At 50.0% G+C, this 15,651-nt stretch overlaps 1 non-coding gene across 1 annotated transcript; it reads right to left on the reverse strand.

Annotated features, from left to right (window-relative positions):
- Window positions 1-790: 790 nt before the first annotated feature.
- On the reverse strand, window positions 791-893 carry LOC116856817. Its single transcript, XR_004380631.1, has one exon. It is a non-coding gene; the product is annotated as a U6 spliceosomal RNA (small nuclear RNA).
- Between the last annotated feature and the right edge of the window lie 14,758 nt (window positions 894-15,651).

The following is a 15,651-nucleotide window of genomic DNA, read 5'->3' on the forward strand; positions in this document are numbered from 1 at the left end:
ACTCCCAGGAAACTCCCTCCCAACTGTGGAGGCATCTTGTTCTTAGGGCTTTGCTATGCTTGTCAAAGCAAGCACTCTGACCCTCGAACATCATGCAGTTTTGTTCAAATGTCATTAACTTGCAAAGAATTTTCCGGAAGGGCCAGAGGAGCCCTTCCCAAGGAGGCCACTGCAGCAACAGAGGAAAGTGCACTGGATTTGGAAGCCAGGATCCCCCTGGCCCATGTTCTGACATGACCACTATGTGGCTGCCTGTCTGAGCCTGAGCTTCCACATCTGTGAAATGGGGGAGGCCAGGTGACCCCACATTCCTCCTCACCTTGGCTCTCTTCAGAAGCTGCTCTAAGCTGAACACAGTGGGGTCTGAGTGCAGTTCACCTCCAGGCTCTGCCTCCTGAGGCTTCCGCCAAGCCCTGGGCCTCTTGCCCAGTGAGCAGCAGGCACAAGGGGCCTTCACAGAGTCTCTGCGTGGTTCTCCTGGGGAGCAGGGGTGAGGAGGCAGGGAGCCTCGCAGACCTAACACAAGGCCTCGTCTGTGTCCAGGCTGAGGGAGGAGTGGACTGAGCGGCCCATGGGGACGCTACCTTGGCTCTGGATTTTTCCGTGGCCTTTTTCAGAGCCTTTCGTTTGATTATCCAATAACCCCTCAGCAGTGGAGACTGATGGAGACAATTAGCTCCATTTCGCATTGAGGACCCTGAGGCACTGAGGCAAAGCGGGGCCGGAGGGTGCCATATGTCAGAGCAGTCAAGAACGTCTGCTACTCTGACACTTAAACTGCCTTTAAAAAATATATACGGGCCACTTCACAAATTTGCATGTCATCCTTGTGTAAGGGCCATGCTTTCTCTGTACGATTCCAATTTTAGTCTGTGTGCTGCTGAAGGAAGCACGCCATTTAAACTTTCTAACCCTTCATTTTCTCACCTAAAAAAGTAAATACTCTTAACTATTTTGGCAGGCCTGCCCACACTCTGTGGTGAGGGAGGCTCAGGGACACCTTTGGTCATCAGGTGGGACCCAGGAGTCAAGTCAGTATAAAGGGCCCTGAGAGGTCCATGATAGGCCAAGTGGTATTCTAGAACTTTCTGTATTTTATCTCCTATCATCCTCACAACAGCCCTGTCTGTCAGGCACTCTTGGCCTCTTTTTGCGGAGGGAGAATGAGAGGCTGAGGGTCCACACACATGGGCCAAACTCAGTTCCGAGTCATGTTCTTCCAATACCCTGTGCTGCCCCTTGGATGTGGGTGTAGCTCAAGAGGCAAGTTCTCATTCTCTTATCCCCTCTGGCCAGCCAGATAGACAGCCAGCCAGCCTGCAGGACCTGGTCAGTCTCAGCCCCAGGTACCATCACAGGCAAAGAAACTAGGGGAGGAAACCACTGAATTTGAGAAACTTATACATTGAAATCATCCCCTTCCTCAGACCAGAGAGAGTCTTTACAGAGAAATTCTATAAGGATTAAAGAGCTCCATACTTTTTAATAACTTAGAAAACCAAAAGAAGAGAGACTTAAACATTCATCAAATCTCCAGAGGGAGAATGTCTTTTATTAAACTTGGAAATCACTGATAAAATCACAAAGGAGAGATTAGCGGGTTTGACTACAGAAGAATGTAAATTTTCTGCATTAAAAAAATGGCGGGGAAGCCGTAAGTGGGGAGAAATATTGGCAGCAAATAAGGGACACAAAAGTTTACTATTTGTTTTTATGTATTTATACTCTGCCTCCTTCCTAAACAGTTTTGAGGAGGGTATATTACATAAGAGCTCATGTAAACTGAAAATTTAAAAACCAGCAAAGAGCCTTATCGATAAATAGATGGGGGCATGAAGAAGCCATTTACATAAAATAAATTATAACCAGTAAACGGATTTACAGAAAAACGTTCCAACCTAGCTAATCGCCAAAGAAAGACAATGTCAAATACAAAAAAAAAAAAAAAAAAAAAAATTCCAGTTGTCACCCAGTTGGCATCACAACCACACCCCACCATTCTTGAGGAAAATCATACGGTATAGGTACTGAGAACTACAAAAATATTTGTTCTCTTCAACAGAGTAATCTTACCAGTGGGGATTTTTGCCATTCTAAAATGGGGAAAGCGTGAGGTGCACCAAGATGCTCCCTGCTATATGAGGAAAAAAGCTAAAAACTGAAAATGGCTTCACTGTCCTAAAGCAAAGAAATGGTTAATTGAAATCTGCCCTGCCCCCTCTAGGAAATCCTAGGTAGCTTTTATAAAAGAAGTTCACAGAGACTTATGGCAAATAAAAATGCCTACAACAAAATGTTAAGTTTAAAAAGCTGGTTAAAAATAAATAAATAAAATAAAAAGCAGGATAAATATTTGGAGTAGTCCTAATATACAATTTGTACTATGAATATAGCTATGTGAAAAAATATACTCATGCAAATATGAGAAAGGCACATCTGCCCCCAACACACGCAGACCCCAGGGTGGGGGAGACAGGCAGAGACCACATACCAAGTGCCTAAATATTAAAGAAATAATTATTTATGAAATCATTGTTAATTTAATAACTAATAACTTGCATTAGTATAAATTTAATGTAAATATGAAATATTTAAATTACATCCTCTATTAAATACTAAATTATTGACTAATTCAAGCTAATAAATCGTCATATAAAATGTTAAATATCCTCTTACCTTGTGATAAGTTAAGATGCCTATTGTCCCTAGAACAACCACCAAGAAAATAACCCAGTGGAGGGGCGCCTCCGTGGCTCAGTGGGTTAAAGCCTCTGCCTTCGGCTCAGGTCATTATCTCAGGGTCCTGGGATCGAGCCCCTCTGCTCGGTGGGGAGTCTGCTTCTCCCTCTCTCTCTGCCTGCCTCTCTGCTTACTTGTGATCTCTCTGTCAAATCAATAAAATCTTGAAAAGAAAAGAAAAAAGAAAAGAAAAGAACCCAGTGGAAAAACCAACAAAGAAATTAAAATGGTAGCTATTTAACACAAAAGGAATCAGTAAAGGAGAAACAGAAACAAAACAGGCATGAGATATTGAAAAGGTAGATGGAAATCCAACCATATCAGTAATTACTAGTATGGACTGAATGCTTGTGTCCTCCCCAAATCCCTACATTGACGTCCTCCCTCCCCGTGTGATGGTATTTGGAGGGAGGACCTTTGGGAGGCAACTGGATTTAGATGAGGTCGTGAGAGTGGGGCCTCCATGATGGGATTAATGTTTTCACAGGTAGAGAGAAACCGAATCCCTCTCCCTGTCTGGAGAGGAGGGAGAGAAAAGGCCACCATCTACCAGCCAGGAAGAGGAACTGAATGGGCCAGCACTGGGATCTTGGGCTTCCAACCTCCAGAACTGTGAGAAATAACTGTTGCTTAAGCCCCCTGGACCACCGTGTTTCATTATGGCAGCTGAGCTCCTGACACAATGACACTGAACCAGAGCAGCTCTATTCATAATAGCACCAAACTAGAAATAACTCAAATGTCTATCAGCTACTGAATAGAAACACAATGGAGTTCTAGTCAGCAATTAAAATAAACTACTGACCCATGCTATAACACGGATAAACCTCAACTACATTATGCTCCGTGAAAAAATCCGGAAAAAGTGAAAGACTTCATGTTGTATGATTCCAGCTACAGGATGTGTCCCAAACATCCAGAGTGGCAAGTTGGGGCTGCCAGTGTAACAGGAGTGGACTGCAAATGGCCACAAAAGTTCTTTGGGGGGGTGATGGAAATGTCCTAACACTAGCTTAGGATGATGGTTATGGGTGATACCCAACTCTGTACATGTACTAAAAATCAATTGTAGCATTTCAAATGGGTGAAATTTATGTTATACAAATTATACCTCAATAAAGTGTTTTTTTAATATGCTTAAAATTAAAAAAAAATTGTGCTGCAAATGATACCATGAAGGCAAAAAGACAACCCACTGAATGGAATAAAATATTTACAAATCATCTATCTGATCAGGGACCTGTATGGAGAATATATAAAGAACACTTACAATTCAATAAAAAGATAACACAATATAAAAACAAGCAAAAGAGCAAAACGGACATTTCTCCAGAGAAGATCTGCAAATGGCCAAGGAGCACATGAAAAGAGGTTCAATACAGCTATGAACGGGACCACCCCAGCCCTGACTCTCCCTTCCAAGGCTCCTTCTGCCCTTTCCCCCGCCAAAGTCCTACTGGATTGATGAGTCCTGACTTGGCCTTGACTCATGAGCAGGGTGGGGTTCAGCCCTGTCTAAACCACAAAGACTGAGAGTAGGGAAAGGGGTGGCTCCTAGAGGAAAACTGAGGTTCTGGGGCAGAAGCAGGAGAACAGATGCCACATAAAGAAACCAAATTACTCGTGTCCCTACATCCTTTGGTACCATGCCTGTCAATCATTGTCTTATCTTACATATATAATGCATATAGAATATGACAGAGAAAATACTGTGGAAATTCAGACGGGGGGATTATCTTTCCACAGAGAGATTTAGGGACCAATTAATGGAAGAGCAGTGTATGAACTTGACTTTGAAGGATAAGTGAAATTTTTCGTATGTATCCATAAGAAGGGGGCACTCCAGGCTGACCCAAGGTGTGAAGGCAGCAAACTATAAAAGGGGAAAGTTAGTGGTTCAGTGTGGCCAGAACAGAGGACGAGGAAGAGGAGCTGCGGCCTACGTGGATGGAAGAGAGTGGACATTGGACCTCAGACGCTGGGATAAAGAGCTCAGACTGATGTTGAGAAAGCAGGAGAGCACTGAAGGTTGTGATCAGGACAGTGTATCATCTGGGATCTTAATCTGGTTGGACTTAATTTCATTTAAAAAAGTGGGGGCAGGGAATGGAGAGCAACCAATTAAAAGACTCCAGAATTGGTCTATGCATAAAGCATCGATAATCTGAATGTCCCAATGGCACCTCCCACCCGGCAGGTCCAAGACAGAAGCCAGCTGGCTTCACCTTCCCCACACCACTTCTCTGCCTTTGTCCCTTGTCGTAGTGAATGGTGTCTGCACCACCACAAGTTAGCCTGGAATCCTCCCTCTTCCACATCTCCCACAGCAGACTTATCTACAAATCTGGTCCTTTTCTCCTCCTAAATTTTTCTGAACATGCTTGCCTTGTTCCTCTGCACCACCTTTCTCTTCTGTCTGTTCCTTAGACGGCTTCTACAGCCTCCTAACTGGCCTCCCTGCCTCCACCTGGTCCCCTTTGAATGTTTCAATGCTCTACACAGCAGCTAGAGTCTTCTATTTAAGTTACAGCCAGCTGGGGACTCCCCACAGACCAACACCTTTGAGGACATGGTAGCAGCCTCACATCTTCCTGCCAGGCCCCTCCACCGATCTGCCCGCCCCTCGCCCCTCCCCCCACCACTCCAAGCTGCTTTCAGTGCACCAAACATAGCATGACCTTTTTCCCCTCTGGACCTTTGCACATGCTGCTTCCTCTGCTCTCCCCCTTTTCTCTCTGTTCCTTCTGTAGGAGCTGGAGGAGGCTGAGGGACAAGAGAAAGGGGGTGGGAGAGAGCTTGGAGCCTCTTGTGGTGGACACACTCCTGTCTGCCCAGCACTGGCTTTCACAGCGGCCCCCCTTTTGTGGCAATGCTCCCCACACTCAGCTGTGTTAGGCAACAGGAGCCACCACCTTATGAGGTCCTGCCTCCCTGCCACAGTGGTCCACCCTCCTGGCCCCAGCTCTGCATTCCAGCCTCCAGGAAGGGGGAATGGAGGAAGGGAAGTGTGGAGCAAGCAAATTCCTTTTAAAGAAGTAACACAGAAGTTGCACGCATCCCTTTCATTCCATTCCATCAGTAAAAATGTCATCGTACTTAGCTGCAAAAAAGAGTCTCTAGTTAGTTGGACTTGTGCCGTTACTAAAAAGTTCCTTTCCTAAAAAGAAAAAGGGGGAGGACGGCTTGTGGGGGGTGACAGCTTCTGCCACACACCCCTGAGAGCCACCAGAGTCTCCCTCCAGGGCCCGACTCTATATTTGGCGGGGGCAGGGGGGATGTTGGAGGCTCGCCTAGGCAGGGACCGTATCAGGTAGAATAGCAAACCACCCCCACACTCTAGTGGCTCAAAACAGCGGCCCCTTTCTCAGCTCACAATTCTGTAGGTCAGCAGTTTGGCTGGGCTCAGCTGGGGGTCTTCCACTGGTCTTCCCTGGGGTCATGCATGCAGCCGTAGTCACCCGATGGTTTGATTAGGGCTGGACGGCCTGGCACGTTCTCACTCACCTGTCCAGCAGTCGGCAAGCTGAAGGCTGACAGACCTCTGTTCTCCAAGTGGCCTCTTCAGCCGGCTCAGGCCCACCCACATCATAGTCGCTGTCTTCCAACCGTGGCCTCATGCACAAGTGGGTTTCAAGCCCCTGCTGACATTTGCTAGGGTCCCACTGGCCAAAATAAGTCACCTTGCCGAGCTTGGATTCACGGGAGGAGAGACCGCTTCACCTCTTGGTGGGAAGAGCAGTGGAGCAGCATTGCTCAGGCCCACGGGAGGGAGCCTTCCTAACACGTGCACGATGACGAGTCTGCAGAGGTGACCCGGGTTCCACCCACAGAACAAGGAATGTGTTTCTTTGTTCGTTCAGGCTCTCATGGCCCCCCAAAAAGGCTCTCCAGAGCCTCAGGGTAAGGGGTCTTTTTCTGAGTACATTTGACCTTGAACCAAGGCAGTCTCTGGAAGTAGGAGCTCTTCCTGTCTCTGGTGAGCTGTGAGGTCTGCCTGATGGTACCTCTTTCCCCTCCGGGCCAGCTCCCTTTTCCTCTCTGTGGCTGGCTTTTCTCCTGTCTGCCTCCAGCAGCAGCTCCCTTGCAATCTCTGCTCACCCTGGGCATCAAGCCCCAGCACCCTTTCCCCGTTGGGCTCTGCTGCTAGCTGGCTCCGGCTCCCCCGTTTCACGATTCCAGAAAGTAGCCCTACTATCTGGGAAGGATCACGCTTGGTCGTCTGTGTCCGAGGGACCAGGGATCTGAGCGGACTTTCACAGGCAGGGGCAAGATCCGGGGATGGAGGGAGGCATGAAGAGTCCCACCCTTCGTGCCGAGCCCACCAGACTTGGGCTCATACAGATCAGAGAGTCATGGAAGGTTGCGGACAGAAGAGACCTTGGAGTTTAGTCCCTTAGTTTTGGATGAAGACACAGAAGGCAGAGGGAGGAGTGACTTACCAGCAACCCCCCCCCCCAGGGGTCTGCTCACTGCATCCAACCCTGTCCCCTGCCTAGGTGTCTGGTACTCCACACAGTGTCCTGGGCAGAGACCAATATTTTGCCTTTATTCACATCTCAACACATGGTCAAATGTCTCTTCTACTTCTCAGTTCCCATGCCTCTTCCCGTCTTCCTGGGACACTGTGGCTTTTGAACCCCTCATTCCCACCAAGCGCAGCCGAGGAAGTGGCAGCGACCACTCTGCTGAGTAGACAGGAAGGATGATCCGAGGGGCTCTGGTCCTCTGGCCTGGCCGGACTGCAGCACCCGCCTACCTCTGCGCAGACTTGGCCTCGGGGGGTGCATGGGAGGCCCCTGGCAGCCTGGTTCTAAGTTCTATTCAGGCAGGAAAACCAGAAGCCGCAGGCAGTCAAGAGCCATCTGTCTGAATATGGTCATTCTGTTTTAAAAGAACAAGGAAGAAAAAAGTCTGAATTACCTGATTGTTATTAAGGATGGGAACAAATGTTAAGTATAACTCATCTTTTAAGATGAATTTCTGTTGATACTTTGGATAAAGCTGCCTTTTATCAACACTTTGTTCTGCTTGGAGTTTTGTATATATTATCCTACTCAATTTTTTTTAAAGATTTTATTTACTTATTTGAGAGAGAGAGAACAAGATGGGGAGCAGCAGGGAGAGAAGCAGACTCCCCGCTGAGCTAGGAGCATGACACGGGCTTGATCCCAGGACTCTGGGATCAAGACTCGAGATGAAGGCAGCCACTTAACTGAGTTACCCAAGTGCCCCTATCCTACTCACTCTTACCCACAATGCCATGGTTAGGTTATCATTAACCCTGCCTGCCATCCCATTTCGTAGACTAGAAGCCTGAGGCTTAGGGATCAAATCTGCCTGACCCCCAGGCCATTCTCTTTCCACGACATCATTCAGCTCCTCTGACTAGAAGGGAGGAAGAAAGAACAAGAGGGAATGAGAAAAGCCGCGGGGGAGGACAGGAGAGACCAAGGAAGAAGTGGGGAGAGGGAGAGAACCTGCAAGGATTCTGCAAAGTTGCCGAAACTCTCCTCGCCCTCGCCTTTGCACAGACAGTGTGCTGGAGAATGTGAGCCCTGCCGGTGGCCACACCCATTAGCTCCTCACCCTCCAGCCTTCAGAGACTCCACTGTGAATAGAAAAAGCCACAACAATCGACTGGATAAAGAACCCTTTGGGCTGTGGCATCCACGCTCAGAGTAATGTTACCCTGGGAAAGAGACGGAATCAAGGGGAGGGGCAACTCCCACCCCTGGGCTTTTGCATTTGGGATCTCGTTTGCCCTTGTGCCAGAGGGCAGCTGGGGAAGGCTGTCTTTGATACTCTCTGCCTCTCCTTCCTGACTCTTCTCTAAGCACCCCCAATCCCACCCTGGTGGGCTACATCTCCCCCTGCACCTGGGATCCTGACTGTCTCAATAGGCCCTGGTGCTGGGTCTGGTGAGGAAGCATCTAGATTGATGAAGAAGGGCAGGCACAGGTCCCACTCCAGGTCTGTGGAAAGCCAGGCCAGGGCTGGGAAGACCAGAGGGGGCCTGTCCACATGACAGCCAGTCCACAGCTGATGCTCTCCGGGACTCCTAGAGCATAGGCAGGCCCCTCCCAGGTCCTGTAAGCCAATCCCAACATTTAAACGAGGAAACTGAGGGTCAGAGAAGTGAGGGCAGGAGCCCAAGGTCCTGCTGTCCACACACTTGCCTTGAGCCAGGAGCCCAGAGCCCGGAGCCCAGTGCTCAGCCCAGGTCCTCCCCACTGGCAGCCATGCTCTCCCCCGGCCCCCGGCGCCCAGCAAGCCAGCGGGCGCCTCACATGTGATTATAATTACCGTGGGCTTGGCCTGAGCCCAGCCATACCGCGAGCACATCCAGGCCTGGTCACTGGCCAAGTTTCCATCCGGGCAGAAAAATGAAAAGGTTCAAGGGATGCATGTTAATCCCAAACACCCAAGCGCGAAGGACTGGGGAAAGGGGAAGAGGCCTGGCCAGGATCTCTCGGGGGCACTGTCAGCCCACCAAGAGCTTCAGGGACAAGCCCAGGAGGCAGAATGCCCCCCGGCCAGCACAGACTCGACGATGTGTCCACGAGGGGGCCAGGACTGCCCGCCTGTCGAGCTCTGTGGTTCAAGAGCCATCTCAAGATCACATGTGGTTATAAAGCCTGCTGGCTCCTTGGGCCAAGATGGAACTCAGCTGGCAAGAGGGCCGGGGGTCCCCACAACAGTCACCCCTTCTCACTTGGCTCCTTCCTTGTACTGAGCATTTCCCAGGGTGAACCTTCACGTCCCCATCCTTTCCTTCAGCTACCTTTCCATCCCTTACCACAGATGGGGAAACCGAGGTACAGAGATGCAGGGATTGGCCTGGGGCCTGGTAGCCATTGAGGAGCCAGGATGCGTAGAAGAAAGGCCTGTGGCAGCCAGTCTGGCTGGCAGCCTCCCTCATGATGCTCTTGGGTTTTGGGAACAGCCTGGGTTATATCTAGGACTCCCCTGCTTTCTCCTAGAACCCACCACCATGCCTAGTGCCTGAAGATTTACTTGAGCTGTTTAGCTTCATCTGCCCCTCATCTGCTGCATGGTCCCAGTGGGGTCCCAAATTCTGCCTGTTAGCCATCTTGTGCCTTTCTAATATTGACATCCCATGTCCTCAAGGCTTCCAGAATTGTTTCCCCAGTTCTTCAACCCTCGAGAGAAAGGGTCCTCCTCTTCTCCCAGACTTGAAGCAATCCTGAGTAACTCTCCCCTCACAGCTTGCCTCAACTGCCAGGAAACATCATCTGCAAGCTGTGCTTGGTTCAGGCCTCAAGGAATGCAAAACTTTCGAATTTTTGACCTATGATATATGTGCGACCATCCCTAGGGGGAGCTTATAACAGGTTGAACAGGTATTAAGAGAGCCAGCACTCTCTGTCTCAGAAGCAAAGGAGTTAACATTTTAGCTGAAATTTTACTAATAACATGTGGTGTGCTAAAAGCCCTCTGAAGGACAGCCGCCATCAGTTAAATATCAACTGCCAGGTGGGAAAGAGCGATGGCTCCCAAAGGGAACAACCAACTTTTTGATTGCTGATGCCCCTGAGGGGATACAATTCCTCAGAAAAAAACCAGGTCTACCTCAGATAAATGTGCTTATTTACACCAGCTTCTAGACTGGCTGAGGACAGTCCAGGGCCTGCAGCCAGGCAGAGTGCAGTTTCTTGCCGACTTGGGGATTTACGGGCTTCCTGGACAGGCCAAGCAGCCTCGGTTTCAAGGCCAGCAGCTGGCCCAGGAGGTTGGCCAAGGTTTTTTCAGAGGCTTTGCAAAGAGTTGGGCCCTTGGGGAAAAAGGCTTTGAAACATGGGGCTGTTATCTGGTCCTCCATCTCCGCTAGAGTCAAAGCCACAGCAGGGGCATTTTCTCCACCGAGGCTGGGGCCGGAGCCATCGGGGAGAGATGGGGAGCAGAATGAGGAAATGAAGCATTATTCTCAAAAGGTCATCTCTTTATTTTTTCTACTTTCAAAAGGCCCCAATGATCACTTTGTGTTTAAGCCAATCTTGCTTTTTCAAAGAAATGAAGAAAGGAAAAGATGTTTTTTCCACAGCTAATTATAAAAGCCATAAGGTTGGAAAAATCTGGAGAAAACATCTGTCCCCCGGTTGTGCCTCCCCTAGGTATACACTAAAGCCCATGGGGAGGGGTTGGTCTGTGAGTAACCTGCCAGGGGTAGCTCTATCAGCAATCTAGGGGCCCCTAATCTCAAGACACCCCCCACCCTCTGTTTGTCCATGTCCCCATTGCTGGATCTAATGTCCATTTTTTCTTTTCAGTCCTCATGGGAACTGGAAAATGGCCAAGAGACTAGAAGCACTAGTGACTGGAGTCCTTATAATCTGAAGGAAGGCAAGTTCGGGGGGCTCTGTCACTCCAGGGCACTGAGTCCTTAAAGCCTGCACTCCCCCATGAAAGGGCAAGGTCCAGAGGCGGGCTGTCCCACTGGCCTTGCTGCCCCCCTGTCCCAGCATGGCTGCCTTCTGCACATGGCTGCTGGAAGGGCTTCTTCCTAAGCGCGCGGGGTCGGTCTTCTGGCCTTATGCTGACCAAGAAAAAAAGTGGGTGTCCCTGGATTTCCTGTTTAAAAAGTGCTGGTAGGGGGAAGTTGGGGTCTAGAGAAACCATCTCATTCCCTCCCCCATCTATCAGAGCTACAAATCTCAACCTTTCCAAGGTGATGGAGAGGTGGGCTGGTGGGGCCAGGGAATGGGGGTCTGGCAGCAGTAGCCATCCTCTGGCGGCCCCTCCAGCTCTGACAAGCTCTGAGAGCCAAAACCAGGCCCCCAGGCCCCCACCCCCACCTCCACCCCCACCCCATCACCCTGTAGCAAATCCCTCCTTGCTCTCACAGCTACTCAGCCCTGGCCATTCAGGATGACATTTTCTAAACACTGGCAATGGAGATAAGAAGCAGGCGGGAGGAGAAGCTGGGAGCTGGAGCCAGGCCCAGGGAAGGAAGCAGGCTCCCTGCTGAGAGAGCCAGAGGCACCCAGACCCCGCCAGAGTTCACCCTCACTTCGATACTATGCCAAGTCCAGGTCCTTGGCCTGGCCAGTCATTCACTGGTCAGAATCCATGCTCCCCTGGGCAGCCTGAATGCAGGCACTGCCTTCAGGCCCAGAGAACTCCTGCCCAGAAAGCGGAGGGCAGAGCTCATCTGATCACCCAGCGCTGGGAGGAGGTCGGGCATGTGGCCTCATGGCACTCGGTAAATACTTGTAGAAAGAATGACTTGCTGTGTTACTGCTCCTATTGGAGCTGTGACCAATGCCCCAGGGATGGCATCTCTAAGGCAGAGAGGACAATCAGGTGTCCCTCAATGCAAATATGGAGGGGCCTGGTTAGGTGCAGGTAGCCTGCACGGTAAAAATCGGATGACCTGATCTCTTGACATGTTTCTAGGAAAGTCATTCAACAATAACAAAAAAATAATAATACTAGGTAGTACAGTGTGCAGAGGAATGAGAGTCTCTTCTGACAGGCTCCAGACAGTGGTTTCAAGGTCACCTCTGGGATCCCTTGGAAACCTTAGAAATAGCCAAAACAGTCCAGCCTGCTTCCCTGAAACTCCAGAATCGCCCAAAAGTGTGGGCTGTTTCCGGGTTCTGGGTCAGACCCTCTTTGAATCCCAGCCCCTTGAACTCCCACCTCTAAAGACAGACCCACAGCCCCCACTAGGACGGCAGGCTTGGAGGGAGCGCTTTGTCCCTCACACTTTCCATAGATGATCTTTGGTCCCTCTCTCAACCTGGACAAACAGAAGGAAACACACTCCGCCCACTATCCAGTCCAGCCACGCTGCTCTCTGGGGGCAGGAACCTTAAGAGGAATCCCAGCTCCAGCCAAGGAAAACATGATTCCAGGCCGGCTAAGCCAGGTGGCTTCTCCCGCACCACCTTCTGTTCCCCTGCCCCCATGCCCAGGAGCCAATGAGCTTGGGTAAACCCGAGGACCACCACCCCCCCCAACACTGCTTGCAGCCAGTGTGGGCTTCTGTGTGTGTCTCTGTATCTTCATGTGGACTGACGGCACTGCGGGCCCTCCCTAAGCCAGTAAAATCTCATTTCAACATAACTGATTACATCTGCAAAGCCCTATTTCCAAATAAGGTCACCAAATAAGGTGGCTGTGAATTTTAGGGGGATACTAATGTACACCAGTGTTGAATTCAACTTTATCTGGTCAATAAAGTCCATGACCCCTCACCCACCCGATTTTGGCTTCCAAGATTCTGTGGCCGTTGTCTGTTCTTCTGTTGTCTTTGTCCCTTTATTTCCATTTTGGAGGTGCTTGAGGCAGGAGCTATGGTAAAAAGAAACCAGAGAGGTGAATCTCTTTTTTTTTTTTTTTTTTTAAGATTTTATTTATTTATTTGACAGAGAGATCACAAGTAGGCAGAGAGGCAGGCAAAGGGAGAGGGGGAAACAGGCTCCCCGCTGAGCAGAGAGCCCAATGTGGGGCCTGGTCCCAGGACTCTGGGATCATGACCTGAGCTGAAGGCAGAAGCTTTAACCCACTGAGCCACCCAGGCGCCCCCAGAGAGGTGAATCTTAATGACACTTTCTTTAATCCAATATACCTAAAATATTACAATTTCTACATGTAATCAATGCTGGAAATTATCATTTTTTTTAAAAGATTTCATTTTTAGGTCATCTCTACACCCAATATGAAGCTCAAACTCCTGACCCCAAGCTCAAGAGATGCATGCTTAGCAACCGAGCCGGCCAGGTGCCCCTAGAAAATTACAGCCACAGGGGGCTAGCGGCTACCTTGCTGAACACCATCGCTCAGGAAGAAGAGAAAGGGGTGAGGCACTGGGGACCCTCCGGGGAAGACCAGCAGGTTCCATTTACTGATGACTTTACCACTTCCACAGGCTGTCCTGATGTTCTTTTGTTGGCGATGGAGGGAACGAGTGACACAGGGCACACTCACAGGACTCTTCTGTCACCCCAAAGAGGGATTTGTTCATTCACAAGGAAGGTGATCACTACCTGGTCGCTGTCCCGTCTGGAGACGTAATGGCACCCCTTTCCCACAGCACACTTCTTGAGTGAGCCAGTCCCAGAGAGCCTGGACTCAAAGCCAGGGCCAGTCCTTACTGGGGATGGGATGGAAATCTCAGACAGCACCAGTGTGAGACCTCCACAGCCCCGCATCCAGCAGGCGTGCCCATCACTGGGAGGATGCATCCAGATTCCCTCTCCCTCTGTGAGGCGATGGGAGCCAGGTGTGTCCGTGTTCTGGGGCCTGGCTCTTGGACACCCTCACGGTGTCATCTTTCCCTTTACATCCAAATCGGTCTTGCCGGCCTAGGCCCATTCTCTCTTTTTTTCGAATGACTTTGCTTCTGTCTGCTCCACATCTGCGTGTCAGTTTTATGGTCAAACTCTCAAAGAGCAAGCTTATTCCCCAGGGAATGGGCTCCCTCATTCCCTTGAAGTGCCTGCAATTCTTTATTTTCCTGGATCCTGTTCCATAGCCTCCGTGTTTTTCTGAGCAATCCAGAAATAAAGGACCTAGACCCAGAACCGGGCCCAGGCATGTCTTACCCACCTCTAGGGCTATGGGGCCTGCACAGTAGGGGTACAGCCCCCAGCCAGGATGAGCGGATCAGAGGCATCCCACCCACACCACCCTCTCTGTCCTGGGGATCCAGGGACAAGCTGTGCCTGAGCCCAAGTAGCAGTGCTGGAATAAATAAGTCACTTCTACAAAGGGATAAAATTTGGATGGAAAATGGAGTACAGAGAGTGGAGAACAAGGAGAAAGGAGGAGGAACCTCTGAAGTTAATTCAGGGTTACCACCAGTGTCTGAAAGCTACAAATGCCATGGCTCTTTTGCTCTCTGGTTCTCTCTCTCTATCTCTTGCTTCCTCTGTTTCTCTCTCTCTCTCTCTCTCACACACACACACATACACACACATCTTGAAAGCCTTCCAATTTTTTTCTGCTATGCACGGACTTCACAAAAAGTGATTCAACCTTACATAAGAATCCAAGGGGCCCAGGAGCACAATGACTCACTGCCCTGAAATTTCCAGTGGGTTACACACGTCTTCTTAGATGATCTTGAAAATTTTATCTTGAATGGTTCTCAAAAAAAGAAATTGGTTTGGTGGCAGATTGGGGTCGGGCTCCTGCCTCAGGGCAGGAAAGAATAGCTTTGAGGGACAGAAAGAGACAGGTGCTGGGGACAGGGCCCTCTTGGTGTCAGGCCTCACCAGGTTCCACTGAGAATCAGGAAGTCTCCTCTCAGGACCTCAGGGCATTTCAAGAAAGCTAGTGTTACAGTCACCCTAGGGAGAGTCCACCCCTGGGTGTCTAGGCAGGACTTGGATTTGGGGAGGCCTGTGGCTTCAGGGTCACTGCTGACTAAAAAAACCTCCGAATGCTGCAGGGCAGTGCTCCCCAGCTCTGGTCACACACTAGAATCCTCTGGGAGCTTTAAAGTCCGAATGCCCAGTCACGCCCTAGACCAACTAAATCAGAACCTCTGCGGCCCACAGATCAGTAGTTCGTTAGGTGTAGCCAGGTGATTCCAATATGCAGCCAATGAGGAAGCCCTGCTGGTTGGAGGGGCTGGCGCCATTTTACACCGGGTGGATGATTCCGGTCGTCGGTGCCTCCCTGATTCCCAGAGGCTTGTTAGCTGCTCCCTCGAACTCCAGGTTCAGTCAGATGTGGTTCTCCAGGAGCCTGAGAGTTTCCCCTTCTTAGTTGGGCTGCAAAAAGCCCAAAAGATAGCAGTTCCCTGAAGGGAAGATTGGCACCTCCAAAGAGATGATGGGTGGGCCTCAAAGAGAACAGGGCAGAAGACTCTCCTAGGGCAGCCCTGGGGAAGCTCAGATGCCCCCAGGCCAAGCCTCTCTCCCATCCCATCACAGGCCTGCACCA

The sequence above is a fragment of the Lontra canadensis genome, unplaced genomic scaffold, assembly GCF_010015895.1.
Source record: "Lontra canadensis isolate GAN:19392208 unplaced genomic scaffold, GSC_riverotter_1.0 scaffold112, whole genome shotgun sequence".
In the NCBI taxonomy this organism is placed as follows: domain Eukaryota; kingdom Metazoa; phylum Chordata; class Mammalia; order Carnivora; family Mustelidae; genus Lontra; species Lontra canadensis.